General features: G+C 43.2%; 1 protein-coding gene across 4 annotated transcripts in view; it reads left to right on the plus strand.

The window, feature by feature from the left end:
• Positions 1 to 26,790, plus strand: part of KCTD1 (potassium channel tetramerization domain containing 1) — a 97,103-nt gene that overhangs the window by 11,599 nt on the left and 58,714 nt on the right. The window contains exon 1 of one of the 4 annotated variants that reach the window (XM_081562723.1): positions 11,092 to 11,241. The exons of the other annotated variants lie outside the window; for them this stretch is intronic. The gene's annotated coding sequence lies outside the window, so the exon portion shown is untranslated. Of the gene's footprint in view, positions 1 to 11,091; positions 11,242 to 26,790 lie in introns of those variants that run through there. 4 annotated transcript variants of the gene reach the window in all.

Here is a 26,790-nt window from a genome sequence, read left to right on the forward strand (position 1 = left end):
AAACAGTGTGTGTATTACTTTCTAAGAAATGGGACCAAAGGTGGCCTGACCAAACTGAAAGACTAAACATTTAAACCTTAAAAGTGTGTGAGGAGAAAATGTAAAATCTCAGAAGAAGTAAAATCTTGCCTTGTCAAAATGTAAGCCTTCTCATTGCTGTGACCTTTTATGGCAAAGCCTTGCTTCACTGCTCTCTTAGCTGTCCCAGCATGAAGTAGGCTACCACGTCTGAGGTACACGACAACAGTGCTTTACAGGTTGCAAAGGGCTTTTTTTGTGTGATTTCATTCTAAGGAAGCTTTGCAGGGCCCTTCCTAGTGTTAGTTACTGGGTTGGATCGACTGTGGGGACACAGATAAACTCCTTGTCCTGGGAGGACTCAGCTTTGTGGAGGAGGCAGACAAGTGACCCAATGTGTGATAACTCCTGTGATACTGCTGAAGGGGAAGGGTAGGAACTGGAATTATACCCATCCTCCAGATGAGGAAAACTGACCCTTAGGGAGGTTCGGCCGTTTCTCAGGTTCACCTCGTTACTGAGGAATTAAGTTCCAAGTCTAGTTTAGGCCCTTTTACAGTGCTATTGTGGGGGCTGTCATGTATAGCGGAAGGTTGTTTTGTTTTGTTTGTGTGTTTTGGCCACACCTCATGGCTTGCAGGACCTTAGTTCTCCAACCAGGGATTGAACCTATGCCTTTGGCAGTGAGAGCACAGAGTCCTAACCACTGGACCACCAGGGAATCCCCTAGCTGAAGTTATAAAAGCATCGCTGTCAGGCACTGAAGAAAGAAAAAAAAAAAAAGTACGCTGAAGCACAAGTATGTGGATGGATGTGTCTTAAAAAACTGAGAGTCTTAATGTGATTTTCGTGCTTTTGGTGTTTTAGGACAGTCCAAGAGAACATTCTGGATCAGGGTGAAGTAGAATGGTCCAGCAGTGCTCCAGACGTCTGTGGCTGACAGCTCCAGCCAGGCTGACTGGGGGGGAATCTTTCCTCACGGTGAAGCCCAGCTCTTGGAGCCTCCCCTGCAGTGGTTGAGGGCTGACCCCCACGGAGAGCTGTACCGTTCTGTTTTTTCCCACTTGAGCCAGAGCACTTAATTAAAAGAAAAAGTGTACACAGTTCTAATGCAGTTATGACTAGTAAAAAGAGCCAATAAAAATGACAATAAAGCGCCTGACAAATAGAAAATGTTTAATAATACTGAGGTACTTTATGGGGCAAGGCTTTACCTCCTGGCATGGGATGACAGGCTTCCCACGGAGGCTTTTCCTGGCGGCTGCCCTTGGCCGCCAGCTCCTGCCCAGACGATACAGGCGAAGTGCCCGGGCACTGCTGTCCTGGAGTCACCCAACTTCTTCCTGCAGGAACCTCGCTGGGTAGTGACTGCCGCAGACGTGTAGCCCTTTTAATTGTGACAATGGGTAACACAAGGTTTACAGGACACTTTAGTGAGAAGGGAAAAGGCACAATAGCAAAAAAGTAAAGGGAAGGCAAGCAGTTAAAATGCCTCTGATCTTACTGGACATTTGGAGCAAAACCAACATTCTCCATCAGTTCTAATTAGACCTCCAAAAGGAGAGACCAAATTAAAGTTAAGCCAATAATAACCCTGAATTATCCTTGGGCAGGTTACTTAGTTTCCCATCTCTTAGGTGGCAGTCCAGTTGTTCCTCGGTATCCTCAGAGAATGGGTTCCAGGACCCCCTGGGATGCTCAGGTCCCTTATATAAAGTGGTGTAATATTTGCATGTAACTGGTAAATGTCCTTCCTAAACATTACATCGTTTTTAGATTACTTACAATGCCCGATGCCATGTAAATGCCCTGTAAGTAGTTATAAATACAATGTAAATGTTCTTAAACAGTTGCTGATACATAGCAAATTCAAGTTTTGAATTTGGAAGTTTCTGGAGCGATTTTTGAAATATTTTTAAATACTTTTGATCTGCAGTTGATTGAAACTCTGGGTGCCCATAGATACAGAGGGATGACTGCACTCCTGCTGTGAGTGTAAAAGCCCATAGTAAGTGCTCAGTAACTAATAGCCTTTAAAAATTTCAGTTGATTAGAGATTACTGACAGGGTACAGGAAAAGTAGAGGGGCAGTATACAATTTCCAGTTGATCCTCAGTATTCTCTTTTCGAGCTAAAACAGAGGATACCCCCGCCATAAAAAACCCACAAAATACTTATAAACACAGGTGAAAGAATGGAAATATGGAAATAAACCAGCTGGAGAACCCCAATCTGTGGTAATGACAAAATAATGAAAAACAAAAGGCAAATAATAACTTTAAAGTTTATATAGAAAAATGCATGTTAAATTCTAGATATCCCTGTTGAGCCAGTGTGTAACTCATTAAAATATAAAAATAAAATTAAATCCACAAGTTTTTATTCTCTCCTTTATACCATGAAGAGGATAATTTAATTAAAGGATTAATTTTGGACTGTTTTAAGTAGATCTTTAAAAAGTTGAAATGACTTACAAGTATTGACAATATGTCTACAGTGTTCATTACAATTATCCATTTCATTAAAAATATACAATTTGATTTCTTTTAATTATAAACAATAAATTTATGGAAATTGATCTCTAATTTTCATTTGAATGTGGTGAGTCTGGTAAAATATATTCTAAATTTATTTGAATAAATAAAATATCTTAATCATATAGAATATGGAATTAAGGTCTTTTAAACTTTTATCATTAAAAACAATACATGTGACCAGATGATTAATTTCATTTTTTTTAAATAATAGTTTTGAAAACATTCTCACAGCCACTTTACAACCAGAAAAGATCTCATCCAAATACTAAAGAATATGAAACTTTTGGGCAATGTATTGCATAGAACAATGGCACTCTTTGTGTCAAAGTGCTAATTTAAGAGAGATTATGTCATGCTTTTAACTCTTTTCCAAATAAAGTACTTGCTCAATTAAGATAAATCATCAAATATTTCACATTTTAGTCGTAATTTAGTTTATACCAACATGTTTAGAAATGAAGTCAGTAATATTATCTGTATCATGAACTATGAATTATCATTAGATTATTAGTCTTCAGTGCACTGCCTGATAGCAAGGATACACATCTCATTCCTAAAATATTCATCCCCACGATCCACCCAGTAGCTGACACGTATGTGTGTAACATGTTACGGTAAATACTCAGCCTATGTGATTCCATCTGCGTAATAGTCTTGATTCCATGATTCCAATCCACGTACCCATCTTGTAGCCTGGAGAGATGAAGTAGCCTGCCCCAGGAAGTTCAGTTAGTAAATGGCAAAACCAAGGCTCTCACTTGAACTTTCATTCAACAGATATTAATTGAGCACCTACTATGTGCCAGTCACTGATGATCCAATAAAGATTGAGGTGGAAGGTCTCATTTCTCATAAACTTGACATTCAAATAGGAGAGACAGACATTAGAACTAACAAAACTGTCACTGAAATAGACCGAAGTGACTGGGCAGCTACTGCCTCCCCATCACTTGGGTCCCATCACTTGGGTCCCACCCCCACCAGAGCAGGCTCCCCATCACCTGGGCCCCACCCACACCAGAGCAGGTCCCACACACTAAGCCTGTGTGCTCATCCAGCCCCAGACGAGGCTCTGTGCGAGCCCAGAGCAGATGGACCTGTGACTGGCCTCGTCCACTCCCCTAGGTACGGGTGGGTGCTTTGAAATCAGACTTAGTTTCCCCAGTTAGAATAATAGGGGGGGACTTCCCTGGTACTCCAGTGGCTACAACTCTGTATTCCCCATGATGGGGGCCCCGGTTCAACCCCTGGTCTAGGAACTAGACTCCACATAAAGTAACTAAAGATCCCATATGCTGCAACAAAGACCCAGCACAGCCAAGTAAATATTTTTTAAAAATATTAGGGGAAGGACCATAACCTGCATAGAACAGATGTTAGTACTATTCCTTTCTTAAGAACTCAGAGTGGACAACACATCTGACCACCTCAGCTTGAGGGCAGATTGAAGATATGGAAGCCCAGGAAGTGATCCAGATTCAGGGCTCAGAATCTACTTCCTGGACGACAAAGCCCCGCCTCCTCATTTGCTGAAGTGTTAGTGTCTCAGTCGTATCCGACTCTTGCAACCCCATGGACTGCAGCCTGCCAGGCTCCTCTGTCCATGGGATTCTCCAGGCAAGAATACTGGAGTGGGTAGCCATTCCCTTCTGCAGAGGATCTTCCCAACCCAGGGACTGAAGCCAGGTCTCCTGCATTGCAGGCAGATTCCTTACTGTCTAGGCCACCAGGAAAGCCCTCTCTAGCTAGGTTATGTGTAACCCTTACCACGTGATAGCTTCAGAGTTTATCCAGTTGATTCTGGGCAAGGTCCTCCCATGCCTTCAAAGGACTGGGGTCTTCTTTCTCTCTGGGACACACTTCCCCAAACTGTGTCACTGAGGACATTTGTCAGAAAATCTGTGCTTTTCTCCCCACTCCTGTACAAGAAAGCAGCTAAGATATTATTGCTGGAAGCAAGAGAAAATATCAACATGGGTGGGCACTGGCTCCTACGTATTTGTGATGCTGAAGGATCGTGGGATTAGTGTTTACGAGTGAGGTCACCTGGCATGGCTGCTGGTTACTGCCCTCACCTCTCTGGGTGTTAATCAGGCCAAGTCACTTAAACCATTTTATGAGAAGCTCTTGATGAGACAGGCATTACCGGAATACCTGGTCAGGTGACCTCGAGAATCCCTTCTGCCCTAAGAACCTATGATTTCATCCTGGACCAAAAAAAAAAAAGTCTACAGATTAGAATTGTACAAAAGTTTGTAAATTAGATCACAGTTGAAAGACACGAAGGAATTCTGTTTTGGAATCCTCATTTTTTCTTGATGTGAACTCCAGTATCTGGTCAGGCTGTTTAATGTTGAAGATACCTTGCTATACTTTCTAGTGTCTGTTGCCATTTTGGGTTGGGTTTATGTTTCAAGGATGTATATCTCTTTTTTCCCCCCATAATATTTGAGTTAATATGATGTATAAAGTAGTGTATGTGATTTAATGATCTCAACCTGTGGTTGAAAATTTCTAACCGATTTAGGGTTATTTTCTCCTTTATTTGCTGTATGCAGAGTGGGTAGCCCTTCAAGAACTAATGGTTGAATGTTTTTTATAAAGTGAGTTGATATTTTCATCAGACCCCTTTGTAAAAGGATCATTCCTAGAATGTTGCTTCCTTTTCTCACCGCTCTATCCCCAACGCCTGGCACAGTGATTGGGCACATTTTAGGTGCACAAAAGTATTTGTAGAAGAAAATAAAAATATTTTGTAATAACAGTAAAGGTTAATGTATAATCTCTGCCCTCCTAGCCTTGAGCAGAATGGATCTAAATATTTTACTCTCATTTGAAAAAAATGAAAATGAATTCTTTCCCTGTGAAGGTTGGAAATAAAATGCTCCTCCAACAGCATGTAAGGGGAAAAAATAAAACACACCTTTCCATAAATATCTGTGGCATACCTACGGTGTACCTGGCAGTTCTCTGCTCCAAAGGTCAGACGATGAAGACAGTGCCCCGAAGACAATCCAGTTCTGTCCTGTGTATGTTGCAGATGTAATTCGTTCTCTTCTGCTGATTTCCTAGCACATGACAGGGATCACATACACTCAGATGAACGAGCCGCCGGGTTAAATATGGTGATGGTAGCCGTGCTGGCCTAGTAGAGACGCAGGTCTGTGGTGGTGCCCTCCGGGGATGAGGGATGAGGTGGGAGGACCAGGGTGGCCTTGCCTTGAGTCCACACCTGGTCTTCAGCCGGTTCTGTGCTTCGTGTCTGGACAGTGTTCACCTCTCCACCTCCAGCCTACTCAGATTTTCCTTTCTTTTTTCCCTTCCCCAGAGCCCTCATTTCTTCTCCTCCTTTCCCTGGCTCCACCTCCAACCTCATAACAACGAAGAGAAACCTTTTTGCAGAGAAATCCATTTGATTTCATAGAATCATCCAGAATGTAGTGTTTGCTCCAATTACAGCGTTGTCAGTGCACAACTACGAATGTCTTAGGGAGGGAACTCCAACTTTAGGGAGGTCAGTATTGGATAACTTGGGTTTAGAGGAAAGAGTTCCTTTTGCTTGTCTGTCTGTCTGTCTGTGTCTGTCTCTCCAGTTGTCTGCATTGGGCTTTTTTGGTAATTTGGCCTCTTGTTTTTCTCCTGTGCCAATTTTATCAATATTAGGACGTAGCATACTGTATACGGAGAAGGCAATGGCAACCCACTCCAGTAGTTTTGCCTGGTGAATCCCATGGATGGAGGAGCCTGGTGGGCTGCAGTCCATGGGGTCACTAAGAGTCGGACACGACTGAGCGACTTCACTTTCACTCTTCACTTTCATGCACTGGAGAAGGAAATGGCAACCCACTCCAGTGTTCTTGCCTGGAGAATCCCAGGGACAGCGGAACCTGGTAGGCTGCTGTCTATGGGGTCGCACAGAGAAGGACACGACTGAAGCGACTTAGCAGCAGCAGCAGCAGCAGCAGCATACTGTATTAGAAAATATCAATGACTGTTGTCACTAATCCCATTTCTCTTTTATGAAGTTTGATCATAGACTCCAGACGCCTCTTTGATTATTGGCAGATAAATCTTTAGATAGATAAATAAACCCTTAGATAGATAGATAAATAAATCTTTATCTGCCAACAATCAAAGAGGCCTCTGGTAGCCCTGGTAGCTCAGCTAGTAAAGAATCTGCCTGGTAAAGAATCTGCCTGCAATGCAGGAGACCCCAATTCCATTCCTGGGTTGGGAAGATCCCCTGGAGAAAAGAATGGCTGCCCACTCCAGTATTCTTGGGCTTCCCTGGTGGCTCAGACAGTAGAGAATCTGCCTACAATGCGGGAGACCTGGGTTTGATCCCTGTGTTGGGAAGGGAGTGGCTGTCTCCTCCTGAAGAAGGGAGTGGCTGTCTGCTCCAGTGTTCTTGCCTGGAGAAATCTGTGGACAGAGGAGCCTGGCAGGCTATAGTCCATGGGGTCATAAAGAGTCGGACACAACTGATGGTCTGGTCTGTTGTGGATGGGCTCTAAGCAGAGGAGGACAGGATTCAACTTGTTTGCATTTTTGTGTGTGTGCTTTTGTTGTTGTTGTTAACAAGTTCTGTTGAGAGATGTGGACCTTGGATTGCAGAGGAATTGGAGCAAGGGACAGGTGATGGTGTCCAAGGACTAAGATAGTAGCAGATGGTTCCCAGAGATATTTGGGAGGTGGACTCCTCAGGGCACAGAGGTTGGTGTTGTGGGGACAGGAGTTCAGGTTGATGGACAGACAGATGAAGGATGATGCTACTTATTGAAACCCAGCCCCTCACCAGGGTTGTGGGTGGGATGGGGTGGGAGGTGGGGGCAGGGGAAAGCCCTGGGGGCAGATGTTGGGGGCAGATGTTGAGCTCTGCTTAGGGATTTGAGAGACTCAGGGACACCCGAGGGGCATGTCAGATAAGCAGGCAGATAAACAGGTCTGGCAGAAGTCGTCTGGAGGATAAAACTTGGAAGTTCACCAGTTTGTAGTTGATAATGGAAGCCACTTGGGGTGGATTGTTTTGCTTAGAAAGAAATCATAGCTGGAGAATAAAAGAGAGCCTGAAGAAACTTGAATATTGGGTGGAAGGACAGAGAAGGGGGTGGCCTTGCATACAGCCGGGGTGGGGGACACCGAGGGCACTGGGGGGTGGGGGTGTAGTGTAGCAGGGCCAGAGGGAGTGGTGGGTTTTGTTAAAGGGCCTTAGATTGCCCAAAGATGAGACCTTGGGGTACGCCCTCTGGCTTGCCCTCTGGCTTCCCCGTGGAGCAATTCTGTGGGGTGTCCGGCAGCGGCGGCAGAGACTGTAGGGAGGGAGCCGAAGGAGGGAAGAGAGGTGAGGACCCGGGAACAGCTGAGCTACTTCCAGGTTTGACCATCCAGGAGAAATGAGCTAGAGGGAGGGGCCCAGACGAGTTGACAGGGGATTTCATATATTTTTAACATGGGAGACAGATGAACATGTTTACATGCTGATGGGGAGGAGTTGATGGACAGCAGGATGGAAGGAATGGGGGTGAGAGTGGGGTCATACCAAGGACAGATGGGGTGGCTGGTTTGGGGCGGTCTTGTTCACATTTGATGTACTTTTTGAAAATTGCGGAAGGAAAATACTGATCCGGGTTAGACTCAGATGACACTGAGACCTCACCTCCTCTGCCAGCCCTCAGTATCCCATCCCCCTCCAGCAGTGCTCCCCAAAGGGGAGGTAAAAGATGGTAAAAGATCCCTGGTGGTAAAAGATCCCCACTTCAAGTGCGTTCCTCATTCAACCAGAGAACATCCATTGTGTTTCAACTGAGTCAGTGATAGAGGGGAGGATCCCTTTCAAGGTAGGGGCCCATTTAATCCAAAGGGACGCTAAGTAAAATAGGAACACTGTCTGAAACTGTTTCTCAGGGAGGGAATGAACGAGTTACAGGAGAACGTGCTGGGTCTCAAGTTTCTTAGAATGAAGATGGACATTGTTGGCATCACTTTAACTGATGCTGAGTATCGTACATGTGTGCAGACAGAAACAGTTTCTAACTTTCAGGCTTCTATCTGCTGGCTTTTTCTGGGAGGAAAAAAAATTGCTGTAATTTGTAACAAGTGTGATTTTTAAAATTTTTTCTCAATTGATAAACTTTCCATTTTAGAGCAGTTTTGGGTTCCCAGGAAAACGGAGCAGAAAATTCAGAGTACCCATAGATACCATGTCCCCAAACAGTACCGGCTTCCCAGGTGGTACCAGTGATAAAGAACCTGCCTGCCAATGCAGATGTGTGTTCGACCCCTGGATCAGGAAGATCCCCTAGACTAGGGCATGGTAACCCACTCTATTCTTGCCTGAGGAATCCCATGGACGGACAGAGGAGCCTGGGGGGCTACAGTCCACAGGATCGAAAAGAGTCAGACCTGACTGAAGTGACTTAGCACACACACATACAGTACCGCCTGCTCCACTATCGGTGGTCCACCGTTACAGTTGGTCACCCTCCACTGACACCTCTGAGCCCCCAGACTCCATGGTGTACATTAGGGCTCATCCCTGATGTCATACATTCTATAAGATTTGACAAATTACCAGTGATGTGCATGCACCGATGTAGCATTATACAGAGTACTTTCACTGCCGTAAAACATCCTCTGCGCTCTGCCTGTTCACCCCTCCCTCCCCTCTGTTTCTTTCTATGTGTGTCTGTTGGCTTTTTTGGCAGTTATCTTCTTCTATGTAAACATAAAAATTAGTTTTTCAGTATCTCCTTTGGAAGATCTTGATAGAACCTTAATAACAGCTTTGTTTGAGTTTTGAGTACTTTGGTACATAACAGAAAAATTCAGTCCCTGGTCTGGAATTATGACTTTAAAGCAATAATAGTAATTATTCCGTCTTTATCCTTCTCTCCCCGCCCCACTTGTAAGCCCCCTGTAGTTAACATTTCAGGGCTTCCATGGTGGCTCAACAGTAAAGAACGCGCCTGCAGTGTAGGAGACCCAGGTCCAATCCCTAGGTCGGGAAGATCCCCTGGAGAAGGAAATGGCAACCACTCCAATATCTTTGCTGGAAAATCCCACGGAGAGAGGAGCCTATCGGGCTACAGTCCTTGGGGTCGTAAAAGAGTCAGACATTACTGAGCGACTAAACAACAGTTAACATTTCAAGGAAGGACTTTCCCTCCTCCTGCTTTGGGGAGGGGGTGGCAGGAAGGGCAGAGAGATTTGCTATTGACCCTCGTAAACCGCCACAGGGCAACTCGCTAAGGAAGTGTCCTGGGCCTCTCTGGAGTCTTGAGTTCTGTTCCTAAAGGGCCAGAAGAGAATCAAAGAAGCTTCTTAAAGGTACAGGCAACAATGTTGGCTGCAGGGGCCTTAAAAGATGAAGAAAGGTCGTTTGGGGATTAAGACGTTAAAGCATTAGTGTTCAAGGCTCTGCTTTTTACTCTTACCTACTTTGTACAGAAAGGATGCTGCCTTAAAGCCTGCGGAAACTGGTCATTGTAAATTCTGAGGTTTGAAAATCGTTGGGGAAAAAAAAATCCCAAAACGTGCAGGGAGAATTGGACTTCAAATACCAGTTTAGAGAAGAGCCTCCAAGCGTTCAAGCTTCTTGATTATGGGTTGTGTTTCCATGACCAAGGCTTTACCCAGGTCACCTGGGTTTCCAGCATCCCTGTGGATGCCTCAGAAGAGAGGTCACCTGGGTTTCCAGCATCCCTGTGGATGCCTCGGAAGAGACCCGGTAAAGTGGGAATCACTTCTCCAACGTCACTTTGCAAGGATGTCGTGCCTTTTGATGTTTCTCGTTTCGCTGGGGTTCATATTTGCCTAGTATTTTTCTAATGACTATTTCACACTCATCCCAAGTGACAGTAGCCAGGAAATCATAGCTTTGATATCCTGGCTGTATTTTCCACTACTTACTAAAACACACAAAACTGTTTATTTATTAATTTATTTATTAATTTATTAAAGCAAGAAGATGCACTGGTCCCCTGTGTGGGAATGTCCATCTAGACCATTGTCTCCCAGAGGAGGACCCCTGATAGCCTGAAACCCATGAATCAAGGCCCCAGGAGGTTCATCATGCACACCAGGCACGGTCGGTCTCTTTCCTCCAGTTGCTGCCTGGTCCCCAGAAGTGTTGAGGAAGGACTGCTTCCTTGCTGGTCTCTCCTCACATTCGGCTAACTCACAGTTTTGTACATTCTTGGATTTTTTTTTTTTCCCTTCGCACCCAGAGGAAAATGCTCTTAAAGACTGGTCTCCTGGGACTTTCCGGGCAGTCCAGTGGTTAGCTGTTTGTCTTCCAACACAGGGGGTGCAGGTCCGATCCCCAGGTTGGGCAGCGAAGATCCCACATCCCTCCCAGCCAGAAAAACAAAGGGTGAAAGAGAAGCAGTATTGTAACAAATCCATTTCAGACTTTAAAAATGGTCCACTTAAAAAAAAAAAAAACTGGTCTCCAGCCTCCAGGATAGTGTGACTGAGTGGCCTCCACCCTAGGGGGTGGAGCTTAGAGATACTTAAATCATTTCCGTATTTCTCAGTTGGGCTTCCCTGGTGGCTCAAAGGGTAGAGAATATGCCTGCAGTGCGGAAGACCTGGGTTCAGTCCTTGGGTCAGGAAGACCCCCTGGAGAAGGCAATGGCTACCCATTCCAGTATTCTTGCCTGGAGAATTCCATGGATAGAGGAGCCTGGTGAGCTACAGTCTGTGGGGTGGCAGCGAGTCGGACATGACTGAACGACTAACACGCTCAGTTACTATTATACACCTGTCGGCAGGTGCTGTGTGGGGTCTGGAAAGGACAACTGTTGTCAGAATGACAAGGGCCTCCCCTGAGCTTATATATTCTAAATGGACAAAAAGGGGAATAGGTAACAGCAAGAAAGTAGCACCATACTATATAGTAGGCTGTGTTCTACAGAAGAGAAAATCCCAGGGACGTGACAGGTGGTTATGGGGACGTGGGGCCACTTAAAAGGGACACGAAGAGGCCCACCCTGGGAAGAGTGTTTCAGGCAGAGGAAACAATGTGTGTAAAAGTTTTGGAAAATCTTTGAGAAATGCCAAGTTAGTTCAGTTTAATGCTGGGCTGCAAAAAAACGCAATGAAGTGGGACAGCTGATTGGATCTTCCTGGAGGCGATGGGGAGGTAGGGACCCTGGCTTACACCAAGTTATCATGTCCTAGAATTGAACACTGAACAAGAAGCAGATTGCTAAATGCAACGTGTGCATGTTAGTGTAGTTTGTCTGAAGCTTGAAGCAGGTTCGTCATGATGGTTTAGTTGTTAAGTCGTGTCCGACACCATTCATGGACCATAGCCCACCAGGCTCCTCTGTCCTTGGGGTTTCCTAGGCAAGAATACTGAAGTGGTTTGCCATTTCCTCCTCCGGGAGATCTTCCTGACCCAGAGATCAGAACCCTGTCTCCTGCATTTCAGGCAGACTCTTTACTGACTGAGCCACCAGGAAAGCAGGTTACTGCACCTCTTAACTACATCTGATCTGTCAAGGAGCCTTACTGGCGTCTCTGTCTCCTGCAGGGGGGTCGCTTGGCAAAAGACCTGGCACGCTATTACACCTGGTGAAGGTTTTGCTAGCCGCATCTCCTGTTAACCCCTGAGGCGTTCTGGAAAGTCCTTATTGGTAGAAAGAGATGCATTGTGAGAAATAAACCAAGATTTGCAAAGTTGTTTGGGTAATTCTGCTTTTTGCCAGCCTCATCAAAGGAAGACTGTCGAGACTAGGGGCTGGTATTGGCTGCATTTTCTAGAAGAGGGATTTTTTTTTTTATGAGGAAAATGAACTCTATTGATATTCAGCATTCTTTCCAGTGAGCATTTTGGGGCAGAATTTATCCAGGCAGTACATATAAACAGGGAGATCAAGGCATTTTGTTAGGCGAAGAGTAAAAGTCATGGCTCTAACAGATAACTCTGGAATGGCATATGTGGCTTTGTGCCATTAGAGTCTTTTCTTAATTTAAAGAATGTTTTGTAATTTAACACATGCATGTAGTAAATTTTTAAAATATGCCATGAAAAATGACTTTGCCACCCACTCCTGACCTCTGGTTCCCCACTAGAGATAGCCACTGTTACATTTTCTTACAAATTGTTAGGATTCAGCCATTTAATATGCATATTCAAAATATTGTCTGTATCCCCTATGAGTTTTGAAGGGTAGTGCTTTCTTAAATATTTGGATGTATGGCAGCTATTCAAAGGTCTGGGGGAAAAAATCATATAGAGAGAAGGTGGAATAATGTCATTGGGATACTGATTCCGGAGCATAAGTGAATTGGGGGGTTCACATAAGTAAAACAAATCATTGCTAAGGGAAAAGTTAAAATCGTGCGTACAGGGACTTCCCTGGTGGTTAAGATTCTGTGCTCCCAATGCAAGGGACCCGGGTTTGATCCCTGGTCAGGGAACTAGATCCCACATGCCGCAACTAAGATCTGGCACAGCCAAATAAATATTTTAAAAAAGAGAGAGATCTGGTTACATATTTAGTTGTGAAATTTTGTACTTACTTTTTTTCCCCCCTTAGAACTACTTTTTTTCAATACTTTTATTAAGGTGGGATTGTTGTTTAGTCGCCAAGTCGTGTCTGACTCTTCGCAACCCCATGGACTATAGCCCACCAGGCTCCTTTGTCCATGGGATTTCCCAGGCAAGAATACTGGAGTGGGTGGCCATTTCCTCCTCCAGGGGGATCTTCTGAATCCAGGGATCGAACCCATGTCTCCTGCATTGGCAGGCAGATTCTTTACTAGTGAGACAGGAGGGAAGGCCTAAGGTAGGATTACATAGAACAAAATGTGTCCAGTTTAAGTTCAGTGAATTTTGACAAGCATATATACCTATGTAACTGCCATCCCAGTCAATATACAGATCATTTTCATCATCCTAGAAAGTTTCCTCTGGTCCCTCCTCAGTCAGCCCCCTGCCCATGCCCAGCCCCCTTGGCAATCCATCACTGATGGGCTTCCTGCCACTGTGGCTTATAGTTGTATCTTTTCTAGCTTTTCATATAAATGAAAATTTACAGTGTATATATTCTCCTTGCTGGCTTTTGTGTGTGTGTCTGCTTTTCAAGTGAACCATTAATCTATAAGAATCTAGTGCAGAATTTTTTAATAACTATAAATCCAGCCCTTAGAATTCTGTAGCTAGATGGACCCCAATTTTGATAGATCTTTTTAAAAATTGGTTACTTCCTTAATCAAAGTGGTTCCATATTAGATACCTTATACCCTCATTAAATCCTCAGATCAACTTCGTGAGGTTAGTATTCTTCTCTTCATTTATAAAAGGGATTTTCTTAGCACATTTGGAGGGGGGGTGGTCTTTGATTACTGCTACTGGTAAATGTGTTTAGTTGAGGGAAGAATATCAGAATATAGCTGTAATGGTATTTTGAGTGAAGTATCACAAGGTTGATCCGAAGATTAAATGAGATAGTGTGTGTCAAGGGTTGTGTATTGTTGCCTCGCACACAGTGAGGGCCCCCAAATGCTCCTTGTCACTGTGGTCATTGGTGGGTTCGGGGTGTCACAGCTGGAGCCCCTCTGTGATAATCCAGGCCCAAGCTTCTCACCCTCCAGGGAGGGGTGGGTGTGGTGGAGGGAGGGTGGGCCTGTCTCCCCTGCCCCCTCCTCCCCCCATCTCCACCACCCTGTTCCAGCAGCACAGCCTTATTTTGCTTTTCAACTGTGATTCAAGTGTAAGCTTTCTGGGACTTCCCTGGCCGTCCAGTGGTTAAGACTTCACCTTCCAATGCATGGGGGCGCAGGTTCCATCATGGGTCTGGGAGCTAAGATCCTGCATGCTTCATGGTCAAAAAACCAAGAACATGAAACAGAAGCAATATTGTAACAAATTCAATAAAGACTTTAAAATTGGTCCACATTAAAAAAAAATTCTTAAAAAAAATAAACTTTCTTCTGAAAAGTAAAGGTTCCCCATGAACAAATGTGGGCGCTCTCCTGAAGTTCAGCCTCCTCGTTTTAATGGCAGGAGAAGGTTTATCACCTTTGGGCAGCAGGAGCACTGGAACCCAGCTCTCCAAATTTCTAGCCTTTAGAAACTGGAGCCCATTATACAGAGTGAAGTAAGCCAGAAAGAAAAACAACAATACAGTATACTAATGCATATATATGGAATTTGAAAGATGGTAACGATAACCCTATATGCGAGACAGAATAAGAGACACAGATGCATAGAACAATTTTATGGACTCTGAGGGAGAAGGTGAGAGTGGGACGTTCTGGGAGAATAGCATTGAAACATGTATATTATCATATGTGAAACAGAACACCATTCCATGTTCGATGCATGAGACAAGGGCTCAGGGCCGGGGCAATGGGATGACCCAGAGGGATGGGATGGGGAGGGAGGTGGGTGGGGGGTCCAGGAAGGGGAACACATGTAAACCCATGGCTGATTCATGTCAATGTATGGCAAAAACTATTACAATATTGTAAAGTAATTAGCCCCCAACTAAAATAAATAAATTTATAAAAAAAAAAAAAAAGAAAATTAAAACAGGGGTGATGCCAGCCCCACATCGACATTGTAACTTTGTGCTGGTTCATAATGGGAACTGTTTTTACCCATCTCAGCATTTCCTAGGCCAGTCAGGCTGGAAGAAACATTGATAGGCATAGACATTGTAAGTTACCTGACATTGTAAATTACCTTACAGCTTCTAGTTTGGGACATATTAGTTTAGGACATTTTTAGAGCTAAAATGTGGAATTGGCTGACACCATCGTTTTAGCAGTCATTTTTCTTTTTTTTTTTAACTCTAATTTTTCATATTTTCCTCATCCCTTACCCCTTCATATCACTTTTGAAATACGTGTGAATTAAGGTCAATTAGCATGTGTGTTGACATCCACCTCCAACTAAATTTTCGAATTATCTTCCTATCCATCTTGAAGAGGTAGTAATTTCAGCTTAAGTGGCAATTAAAAAGCAAAGAATTACACTTAATAACCTCCACCAGGGTACCCAAGATCTTCTGTTGTGGCGTCTGAACAAATACTGTTCGTCATCAGTAGTTTAGGCGGGATGTCACATGACTTCCATTTAGTTTTACAGGGTTACCAAGGGCTCTGGTTCTCTCTGGGGAGATGGCAGAGGAAAGGAGCTGGCCTTAGAGCCTGCTTACCAGGCGCTTCTCAGCTGTGGGCTGGGAGCAAGTCACCCTGAGCCTCAGTTTCCCTTTTTGGAGAACACTCAAAATATACCAGCTCTTTTCCAGCTCTGAGTTCATTTGGTGTTTATTATCAAAACAGTAATGTGCAAACTCTGTTTTAGACCTGCTACCTCAAATGTGATCCCACGTTACGGGACTAACAGTAATTTAGTTAAGTGTATTGTCAGAGTTGACAGTGAGGATATATTCATGCTAATTAGAACAGGTACAGTGAATAGGCTCCTGCTCGAGCTGTCTCATTAAGACTGAATTGAATTGATTTTGATGCTTTTTTACAGATTTTTAAATTAACAGTAACAAGTGGCAGCGATTGGCTCTAAGTGTATAGACTTTTACCTAAAACAGCCACATTCTCTCTCCACGATGGTTATTCTTTTACCTTTTAAGTACAGTATGCTAATTTCTTACCTCCTCCTACATCCTTCTTTATTATTATCCAACTAAATGTATTAGCACAACCGAATATAGATTTAGAGAGAGATGTGGTAATCACTGCTTAATTTAACGTTTTAATTTCCGTGGTCCAACTATATGAAACAGGATGTATCAAGTACATTATTAGCAGGTAAAGTAATTCCAGTGATGAAATTTATTTTGAGTCTTTAGTTTATATAAATGGTTGGCTGAATATTAATGCTGAGATTAATACTGAGATTCTCCCCATTACTACTAACTTCATTTGACTACCTTTTAGTTTAAGATTTCTAATAGAAGGGCAGCACATCATTAAATGTAAAGATTTAGAATATTTGTTTGTTTCAACAAAACACTTTCCCATACAAAACTAGACTGACTTACAAACAAGCAGTTACTGTTTTAGCATCACTGTTTTTTTTTTTAATTTTTTAACTTTTAGTTGGAGGATAATTGCTTTACAATGTTGTGTTGGTTTTTCGCTGTGCAACAACTCAAACCAGCCATAAGTATACACATATCCTGTCCCTCTGGAGCCTCCCTCGCACCCTACTCTCCATCCTATCCCTCTAGGTCATCACAGAGCACTGAGCTGAGCCCCCTGTGCTATGTAGCAGCTTCCTGCCAGCTATCTGTTTTACATATGGTAATGTATATGTGTCAGTCTACTTTCTCAGTTTTTCCCACCTCTTATTCCCCTGCTGTGTACACAAGTCTGTTCTCTATGTCTGCGTCTCTATGCCTGCCCTGCAAATTGGTTTATCAGTACCATTTTTCTAGATTCCATATACGTGCGTTAATATGACACCAGACTTGCATATTTTGCTTATTTGTCAGACTTAAGAGTTACAGAAGGAGGAATGTTTTCTATTTCTGCGGGCACTTCTAGTCTCAGGGGAATTCTCTAGGCAGTGGCCGAGGCCTTCATCAGAAGTAGCAGTTTCTGAAGACACATGAAAAGCAATACTTGTGGGATTTAACATAATTGTGAAAGTTGGGCAAGTTTTCATTCATCAAGTGTCTTCAATGAGCTAGAAGTTGTCCTTAAACAGACTTCAGAACAAAGTAATAAAATAAACTAAAAACATGAAAAAAATGAATGTACTGCTTATTATTCTTGGCAGTATAATATCAGAAGTTCATCAATATATATACTATATGTATCAGATAGTATATATTATCTTTTCTCAGCAAGAAAATAATAATAATACTTGTAAAGTTTAAGTTTCTGGGTATTTGTATAGTATGGCATACTACATAGTGTAATGTAAGCTAGGAGCTCACAACAAGTTAAGAACCACTGGAAAACAGAGGGAATGAGAAGGGTTGTGTGAGTGACATACGTGTAGACAGGTATTTTGTAAGTATCTCTTAAAATAATCATTAAGTCCTTTAGAAATAAAATAATAATTTGTAAAATTAAGACCATCATTAAAAATAATAGCTTTACTTGGGGACTTCCCTGGTAGTTCGGCAGTTAAGACTCCGAGCTTCCACAGCAGGGGGCATGGGTTCAATCCCTGGTCGGGGGACTAAGATCCCATATGCTGCAAGGTGCCGCCCAAAAAAGAAGGAAAAAGATAGCTTATTATTAAAGATTATATTCCAAGTACTAGGTAAGTGCTTTTCATAACTGTCTACTCTATAACATGAATTATTGATTTTTCTCCATAATCACAAAAAAGCATTATTTTGACCTTGTTTAAAGAATGGGCTTCCTTTGTGGCTCAGATGGTAAAAATGTGCCTGCAATGCAGGAGACCAGGGTTTGATCCCTGGGCTGGAAAGATCCCCTGGAGGAGGGCATGGCTACCCACTCTGGTATTCTTGCCTGGAGAATCCCATGGACAGAGGAGCCTGGCAGCTACAGTCCATGGGGTCACAAAGAGCTGGACACAACTGAAGTGACTTAGCACACAGCAGCACGCAAAGATGGGGAAACTGAGGCAGAGAGCTGTTAAATCAAGCCCAGTAAGCTTGTGATGAAACTAGTATATGGAAGCCCAGCACTCTGGCCCTGGAGCCCTCAGTTCAATTCTGCCTCTGTGCACTGCTGCTGATGCGTTAGTAATATTTTTCCAAATAGAATTTAGAAAGAATAGCTGTCAATTCATCAGATTATGCCATAAAATATTTTACTTCATTTGAAAATGTTATTACTTTTATTACCAAATAAATGTCCACCTAAGTTACTCATAACATTTCTCCTAGTGTCTGTGTTTAAATCGAGCGCTGCTCTCTGTTGCTCGGTTATGCTGCTGGAAGCATTCTGCCTGTTCCAGCCTCCGGTTCATTTTTTGTTTCCCCTTCTGTTCCTCTTCTCTCTACTGAAGCAGATTTGAGCACCTTCTGTGGTTAGTGCAGAGACGAGAAAGCAACTAGTGGTACACCTCACCTTTCACAGCCCCTCCTGGAATTCAATGTCAAGTTATTCAGTCAGTTGGTTTGTAGGCTTCCCTGGTGGCTCAGTTGTAAAGAATCCACCTTCAATGCAGGAGACCGGGGTTCAATCCCTGGTTGAGGAAGATCCCCTGGAGAAGGGAATGGCAACCCATTCCAGGATTCTTGCCTGGAGAATTCCATAAACAGAGGAGCCTGGAAGTCTACAATCTGTGGGGTGGCAAAGAGTCAGACACGACTGAATGACTAACGCTTTCACTTTCAATTGGTTATTAGTGCCTCGGAAGTGCCAGGCTCTGTGCTGGAGACTGAGCAAAGCACTGCTGCGGGCCCTGCGGAGGCGCCGCCTAGTTGATTCCCAGGAGTGACTCTGTGTGTGTGTACTTAGTCTCTCAGTCGCGTCCGACTCTTGGCTGTAGTCGCGACCCCGTTGACTGTAGCTTGCCAGGCTCCTTTGTCCATGGGAATTCTCCAGGCAAGGATATGGGGTGACTCTGAGTACCTCTCGTTTATGAAACGCTTCACTCGGGACTGGGATGAAGTGGCGTTCGATTCTCTTCTCTTGTCCAGTCTCACCCCACCCACCCTGAGTCTGCACCTCAGATCTACAGGGACCTAGAGTTAGCCCCACCGAGCTGGCCCCTTGTCATTTTCTGTAAACCTCAGCAATGCCAAGACGCCTTGCACCCTGCTTCTCGGAGTGTGGACTGCTAACCCCCGAGTGCTGGTCTTTATGTTGTGCGGTCTGACAGCATTAGACTTCTGTCATGGGAAGTACGCGTTTACTTTATTTCCACAAAATCCCTTTCGCCTCATTAGTGTTTGATTTTTCCTTAATTGACATTCGTGCCTATTAACACAGCGAGTTGGTGGGTTTTGTCTTGTCTTTTTCACTTGACCGATGGAATGGGTAGATAACAATCAAAAAGCGTTTGAGGGCCATTGCCCGAAGGAAGAAATCGCTAAAGTCGTTTACTGGAAGGCGATCAGAGCCCTCAATTATGGAGCCTTATAGACTTGCTTTATCATCATCAGTACTGTGTATTCATTTTCCACTGTGTGCAAAAATAAAAATGTATTTCATTAAGTACTGTGGGGAACTGGTAGGAAAAATAACCCAGCAGTGCTCGCCACACCCTGGTTTCACTCTGATGATGGCTGTAATCTTTCACTGGATGCCTGTGATCTTCCATCCTGCTGGCTGGTGTCACTGGTCTGTGAGCTCATTTATGGGGCCAGCTTTGCATGAGGGTCACAGGTCTGTCTACCTAGTTCTCTGAAAATTAGGCTTCCTCCTGATAATCTTCAGAAGGAAGCAATACCTAGAGGGATCTTTCAGATTGGTTATAAAGGAGACCCTTGCAAATTGTAGGACCTAGAGGACCCTTCAGACCTTCCCCACACACCTCTGTCTTGACTGTCCACTTAGAGTAGTGGTCCCCAACCTTTGTGACACCAGGGACCAGTTTCGTGGCAGACGATTTTTCCACAGATTGGGTGGGGGAGAGGGATGGTTTCTGGGTGATTCAAGCGCATTCTGTTTATTATGCTGCCGGTGATCTGACAGGAGGTGGGGCTCAGGTGGTAATGAGAGTGATGGGGATCAGCTGTAAATACAGATGAAGCTTCTACCAGTGTGCACCTCCTGCTGCATGGCCCAGTTCCTAACAGTCCACAGACTGGGGGTTGGGGACCCCTGACTCAGAGGGATCAAGTGAGATCTACCCTGGAATAAAAGGAGGACCTGGGGGCCAGCAGCCGGGCATTAGAAACTGACCACCTGAATAGAAGAGCAGACAGGTTGGTTGGGAAGCAAGATGAAATTAGTCTGATCCTCCCCGCTTTCCCAGCACCTGCGTTTCTTCCTGTCTCTCCTGCATCTCCCCCTCCATCAGTTTCTCTCCCCATCTCCCTCCCACATCACTGGCCTTTCCTCCCTTCCTAAACCTCTCTTGCATCCCTTCTTGTCGCGTTTCTTCTTAGTCTCAGCTCTTGGGTTATTTTCTGTTCTGCTGCTGCTGTTCTAACAGCAACTGTTTTCCCTCTTAGATGGAATTTTGCTATCTCACTATACCACCACTGCCGTTGTTGTGGTGTTATATACTGTATCTTGTGGTTAAATAACCATCTAATAAGATTAAACTGGGACTTTTAAGACTACCAAAGACACTGTCCTGCACAGTTCACTGCCTTAAGTGGAAATGCTCCAGTGAAGTTCTGTCTGCTGTTGCAGGCAAACCAAATGACTGCTTTCAGAGTCTTAAGTCCCGGTGGGTTAGATGCTACCAGATTGCCCCAGGCCAAGGCGGCACATTCAGGAGGAAAAATGCAGGCTTAGATCCCAGGATATTTTGCTTCTGACTTTTTTAATCAACTAACTTTTGATGACTTTGGGCTACCATTGATTGGACAATCTGAATATTCCTGCTTCAGTTTCCCTTCTTTGCAAAAAACAGTATTGGCCTTACCCTCCTCCTTCTCTGGACCTTTTAGAAGGGTTATGGGTTGTTATTACTCACAAGGTCAGGGATTTCATAGATAAACTGCTTCATATACATAAGGCACTATGTAAATTCCAGGTACGATTTTTTTTTTTCTAATGTGTTTCCTTTTTTGTACCATAGTTTTCTGGCCAGTCAGGTTGATCTTTAAAAAGTTAGTTTGTTTTTTTTTTAACTCTTGTTGGTATTTATTTTAAGATACTTCTCCAAGAACACAGATGTCTTCTCCTTTACAGCATGAAAACTGTAAGGAATGGCTAGTTGCAATAAAACCGGAGGAGGGAGACGGCCTCGATGCTGCCTTTACTGCTCATTCACTTTCTTTTTAAGCTGTGCTTTCAGTGTTATCTCCTCATCCATCTGCTCCTAAGCAGGAAGTTTCAACAGTCAACGTCCCCTCTAAAATTTCCCAAGAAACATGTCTCATGCCGGGACCAGTAGTTCAGCTCCAGGCACTGTCACCTCTCCAGGGGTCACTGGCCACAGCTGGCTGCTGCCAGATCTGACTTCCACCACATCATCGGAAGCCGACCCAGAGCATAGACTCACCTCCACTCTTGCTTCATACCACCAGCGGCTCAGAGGGGACCCATGTAATAACTTAAAACCAGGATGACCCAAACAGCCAGAATCAGCCTCCGTCTTCTGAGAACAAAGATTCTACCTGGCAGGAGATGTCGCCTGAGTGGGTGAGTGAGTGAAAGTCGCTCAGTCGTGTCCGACTCTTTGCGACCCCATGGACTATACAGTTCATGGAATTCTCCAGGCCAGAATACTGGAGTGGGTAACCTTTCTCTTCTCCAGGGAATCTTCCCAACCCAGGGATCAAACCCAGGTCTCTCACATTGCAGGCAGATTCTTTACCAGCTGAGCCACAAGGGAAGCCCAAGAATACCGGAGCGGGTAGCCTACCCCTTCTCCAGCGGATCTTCCCGACCCAGGAACTGAATCGGGGTCTCCTGCATTGCAGGTGGATTCTTTAACAACCGAGCTATCAGGGAAGCCCGAGCTGTCCCCTAGGAGAAGCAGTTTTGGCAAGCCATTTGCCCTCTAGCATGCCTGTCAATACGACACACTGCCCATTGGTTCTGGTGCGGAAGCATTGAGACATTTACTCTCAGTTGCCCTGATTTTCTTCTTCTTTATTACTCAATATTTCTTTCTGAAAAGATGACACTGATGTGGCTTACAAGAGATTCTTACTTTATTAAAAAGCATTTGTTTTCTATCCTCAGAATAAGTGTTTTCTATTCTGTAAGGGAATCTCAAGTAAGCTGCTTTCAGGCTACTCTCTAGGATCGTCGAATAGTGCAAGTAAAATAGCACTACGGAAAAAAAAAATCTCTCTGAAGTAGGCATTCTAGTCATTAAGCACCATATTTTGTTGGCTGTTTCATCCTGCCAGTGAAGGCAAATAAAAAGCAGTAGTGATTAAAATTTAATCTTCCCTAATCAGCTAGAGAAAATGCTGTGATTATTAAGAAATCTCTCTGTGTTGGCTGCCTCTTTTTTTCTGCTTTTACTCTCATAGTTTTGAAATGCCTTTCATTTCATGACCAGTTCTTCTTTCTTTCGACATAATTTTGAATTCTGACCTCCTAAAATGCTAACTTTTTCTTAAAGCATTTGAATCTCTTATGGCTTACATTTTTAACAATCACATAATTATTTTTAAAAACGAGGACTGAAAAAAGCATTATAGATCAGCTGGGTCAGCTGCATCTATTATAAATGGGAAAAATGAAGTGAGAAATGACATACTTTGCCAAGGCCACATAACTCATCAGTGACATGACTCAGACTAAAACTGGGGCCTCCACTCTGTCACATCCTCAGGAAAAAGTCTCTGAATTTAGAAACTTAAACTGATGTTGACACTGTTAGAAACACTGCTGCTGGTATTCTTTGCAAAGGTAAATGGAAAAATTAGGAGTATGATCCTGGTAATGTGAAAATACTAAATACAGACATGTCTTATTTAAAAATAATGTACTCTAGAGTCATAAAACTGAGAGTGATTACTTTCTGACTGTACCAAATTATTATTTGCTTAAGATTGTCCATAATTAGTTCTCAGGACATTTAAGGCATAATTTGATTCCTTTTCTTTATTTCCGTGGGGCTCTCTTGTCATCAGGAATTCCCTGTGCATGTATATGGGCTTCTTCCCAAGGCAGACTCTCACTCCTTGAACTGTTCACATCCACAGTGCCCCAAGTAAAAGTGAAAGTGAAAGTTGCTCAATCTGACTCTTTGCGACCTCAAGTGAAAGTGAAAGTTACTCAGTATGACTCTTTGCAACCCCATGAACTTTACGGTCCATGGAATTCTTCAGGCCAGAATACTGGAGTGGGTAGCCTTTCCCTTCTCCAGGGAATCTTCCCGACTCAGGGATTGAACCCAGGTCTCCTGCACTGCAGGTGGATTCTTTACCAGCTGAGCCACCAGGGAAGCCCAGGAATACTGGAGTGGGTAGCCTATCCCTTTTCCAGGGGATCTTCCGATCCAGGAATTGAACCAGGGTCTCCTGCATTGCAGGCGGATTCCTTACCAACTGAACTATCAGGGAAGCCCACAGTGCCGCAGCCCCACACCAAATAGTGAGCCATCATTTCTCAGTGAATGAATAAGTGATCAAATGAACTTTCGAACACCCCTATTATGTAAATGAGAGTAAGTCAGGATACTTGAAAACTTGTGTGTATTAATTTTTTATTTTTTAAAGTGCATATAGGTAAGCAGAAAGGCATCTAAGAATCTTAAGAGAAGCTTCCAAGGGACTCAATTAAGTCCTTGAAAGGAACTTATTTAGCTTTTGACACTGTTGGACAAGGAATTTTTATGACCACATCCAAGAAAACAGTGAGTCAAGTTTATTGTTTATTTAGAGGCACATGTGCCCTGTAGTTAGCATCAAGGACTAACAGTTAGAGGAGTAAATGAAACACCAGTTCATTTGTTTCATTTTGGGAGACAAAGATATGGGGGCTGGGGAGAGGTGTCTGCTTCCTGGACCAGCTGTCTCTTGTCTCTGCATGACCGCTGACCATCTATCCTTCAAACTCCCAAGCCCGTTGTCTTCATCCCAAAATAGACCGAGAGGAAGAAGGTAGATGGAGCAAGGCAAATCTCTCCTTTCTCTTGTGAAAGCCAGGGTGTGGATCACCTAGTAGTGGAGAGTGGTAACCTTACACTGGTACACAATGGTGAGCATGTAAAATATCACAGTAAATTCATTACTAGATAATTATAGACTAAGCCACTTGACCTCAGAGTCAACTTCCTTCTCTGTGAAACAGTGATAATACTTAACATTGTGCAGGGGGTTCTGGTTTCAGACTCGAAGGCCCTCTCTGAGCCTGAGAGAGTGTTTCACTGCCAGCCTTTTTGCTGCCACCTGCATCTTCTTGCAAGAAAGCAGGTGCCAGACCGACTTCTGGAAAAGCAGGCGGTATTCACGTATAGCTTTTATCATCTTGCTCTTGCTGGGTTTTAGATCTGGGAATGGAGGGGACCCCGAGGCAGGGACAGATGACCAGATAGCTCCCAAGAGTGTAGAGACTATAGGCTTCTGCCCCTTTCTTTCAGGATCAAGCTAAATAGACTTCCGTGTCAGCTAAATATGAGCTTACCATGACCTGAGGCCCATTTAATTTTTTGTTCCGCACATTTCCTCCCTGGCAAGAAAATGAAAGGAAAGGAAGCTTCACTCTTAAGTTCTGTTGCATTTCTGTATTTCTTCATTCTGATCTTCATTTTAAAATGTCCACAAAATACTGATGATGAAAGTAAACTATAACAGCATGACTAGACTATGTACTAATTGATTCAATTGGGCAATATAGTGCTGGGTGTTTTTTTCCTGTTCTTTTTTTTTTAAATAGAATTTTTTTTAAATTTCAGTGTTCAACATCATAAAGTACAAGAGACAAAACAAAAACAAAATTTGCCTGTAACATCATTACCCATTCCTACACCCTACTGATATGTGGGTGCATTTAATTTCAGATATTTTCATTGTACCTACACCTATTTTTGCAAAAGAAAAAAAAAAATGACCTTTCCCTATAAAACTGTGACAGAGCCTGCTTTCACTTTAATGCCATGTTTTAATTTTTTAAAAAACAGTAATATCCATAGTTGAGCTATAATGTCTATTTAAAAATACTAGTCTGTGATTTTTTAAGTATATTTGAAACTGTTCAAGAAATCTAATTTAAAAATTAATCCAGGTATAATAAACACAGCAAAATTCTATCAAAATGTTATCTTTTTATAAATTCACTTTGATTTTTGAGGGAAGTAAAAAAAAAGGCAGAGAAATCTTGGCAAATAGTTTTCTTTTCACGGTCCCAGCTTGATAATCTGTTAAGGGAACTTCTTGGATACATATTTCGCTATTGGAGGGAAGAAGGCACATTGAGGACACTCCATATCTGGTAAATATTGTGCTTTAAAATAGATAAACAGTAGTAAGCCATCCTACTGGCCTGAGGCAAGAAGAGTAACATTTTGCTATTTCAGATTAGGAAGTAATTACAGATTAATTTAACACAGTTGCTAGTCATTTTGAAACATGTTTGAAGCCTCCTATTTTTTATTTCCTTTTTTTTTAATCTGTGAAATTAAGATTTGATCTGAAAACAAAATCAGTACAGCTCATGTGCTATTTCATTTTATGAACCTACTGTGATGATCTCATTTTCTACTTCTTTTTATAGGCTTTGTCTGACTCTTATCTTGTGATGTTCCATCCTATTTTTTTTAATTAAAAATTTTTTTCTTGATGTAGACCATTATTTTTAAAGTCTTTATTGACTCTGTTACAATTTTGCTTCTGTTTTATATTTTGGTGTTTCTGCTGTGAGGCCTGTGGGATCTTAGCTATGGACCAGGGATAGAACCTACAGCCCCTACATTGGAAGGCAAAGTCCTTACCACTGGACCACCAGGGAGGTCCCTGTCCTATTCTGTTTTTCTTTATCTGTACCCCATTATGTAATATTTTATCAGTGTAAAATGCCCTTTCTCATCTATGAGTCTTTACTCCTCAGCTGCCTTAAATGTTCTCTGTATGTCTTGCTGGATCCATAGACATCTCCTCTGTACATGGAGTGTATGGATGTATTAAATTTCATTTTTTCACGTGCAGAAGGAAAGAATTCCTTCTGCAGAAATTCCTCTGTCTTTTCTCTGTGCAACATCCTGTATTGTAAGCCATCACCAACATCTCACCTGCTGCCAGCTTTACCTCTCTGCTCTGAAGACTTTTGAGCCTACTTCTCCGCTGACTTCAGAGACTGACAGAAACAGTCTTCAATTTTGAAATATTGAACAAGCTCAGGCTTGTTTTTTTGTTTTTTTGTTTCAACTATGTGAAATTATAAGAAGCGATTTATTTCTCTCTCTCTCCAGTATCACTCTGCTATTAAACTTTGACACATAGTAGGAGCTCAGTCTGGCTTCCCTAGTGGCTCAGATGGTAAAGACTCTGCCTGCAGTGTAAGAGACCAGAGTTCAATCCCTGGGTGGGGAAGATCCTCAGGAGAAGGCAATGGCTACCCACTCAAGGACCCAGTCCGTTTTACTTGAATGAAGAAACAGTGAAGGCACTTACAAAACATGCTGGTTTTACAGTCGAGAGTCTCAGCACACGACTTAAGAGACGTTTCTCTATAAGAATCTTTACTGTAAGATTAGACC

This window comes from Giraffa tippelskirchi, chromosome 14, assembly GCF_054371585.1.
Source record: "Giraffa tippelskirchi isolate mGirTip1 chromosome 14, T2T-mGirTip1v1.2.pri, whole genome shotgun sequence".
In the NCBI taxonomy this organism is placed as follows: domain Eukaryota; kingdom Metazoa; phylum Chordata; class Mammalia; order Artiodactyla; family Giraffidae; genus Giraffa; species Giraffa tippelskirchi.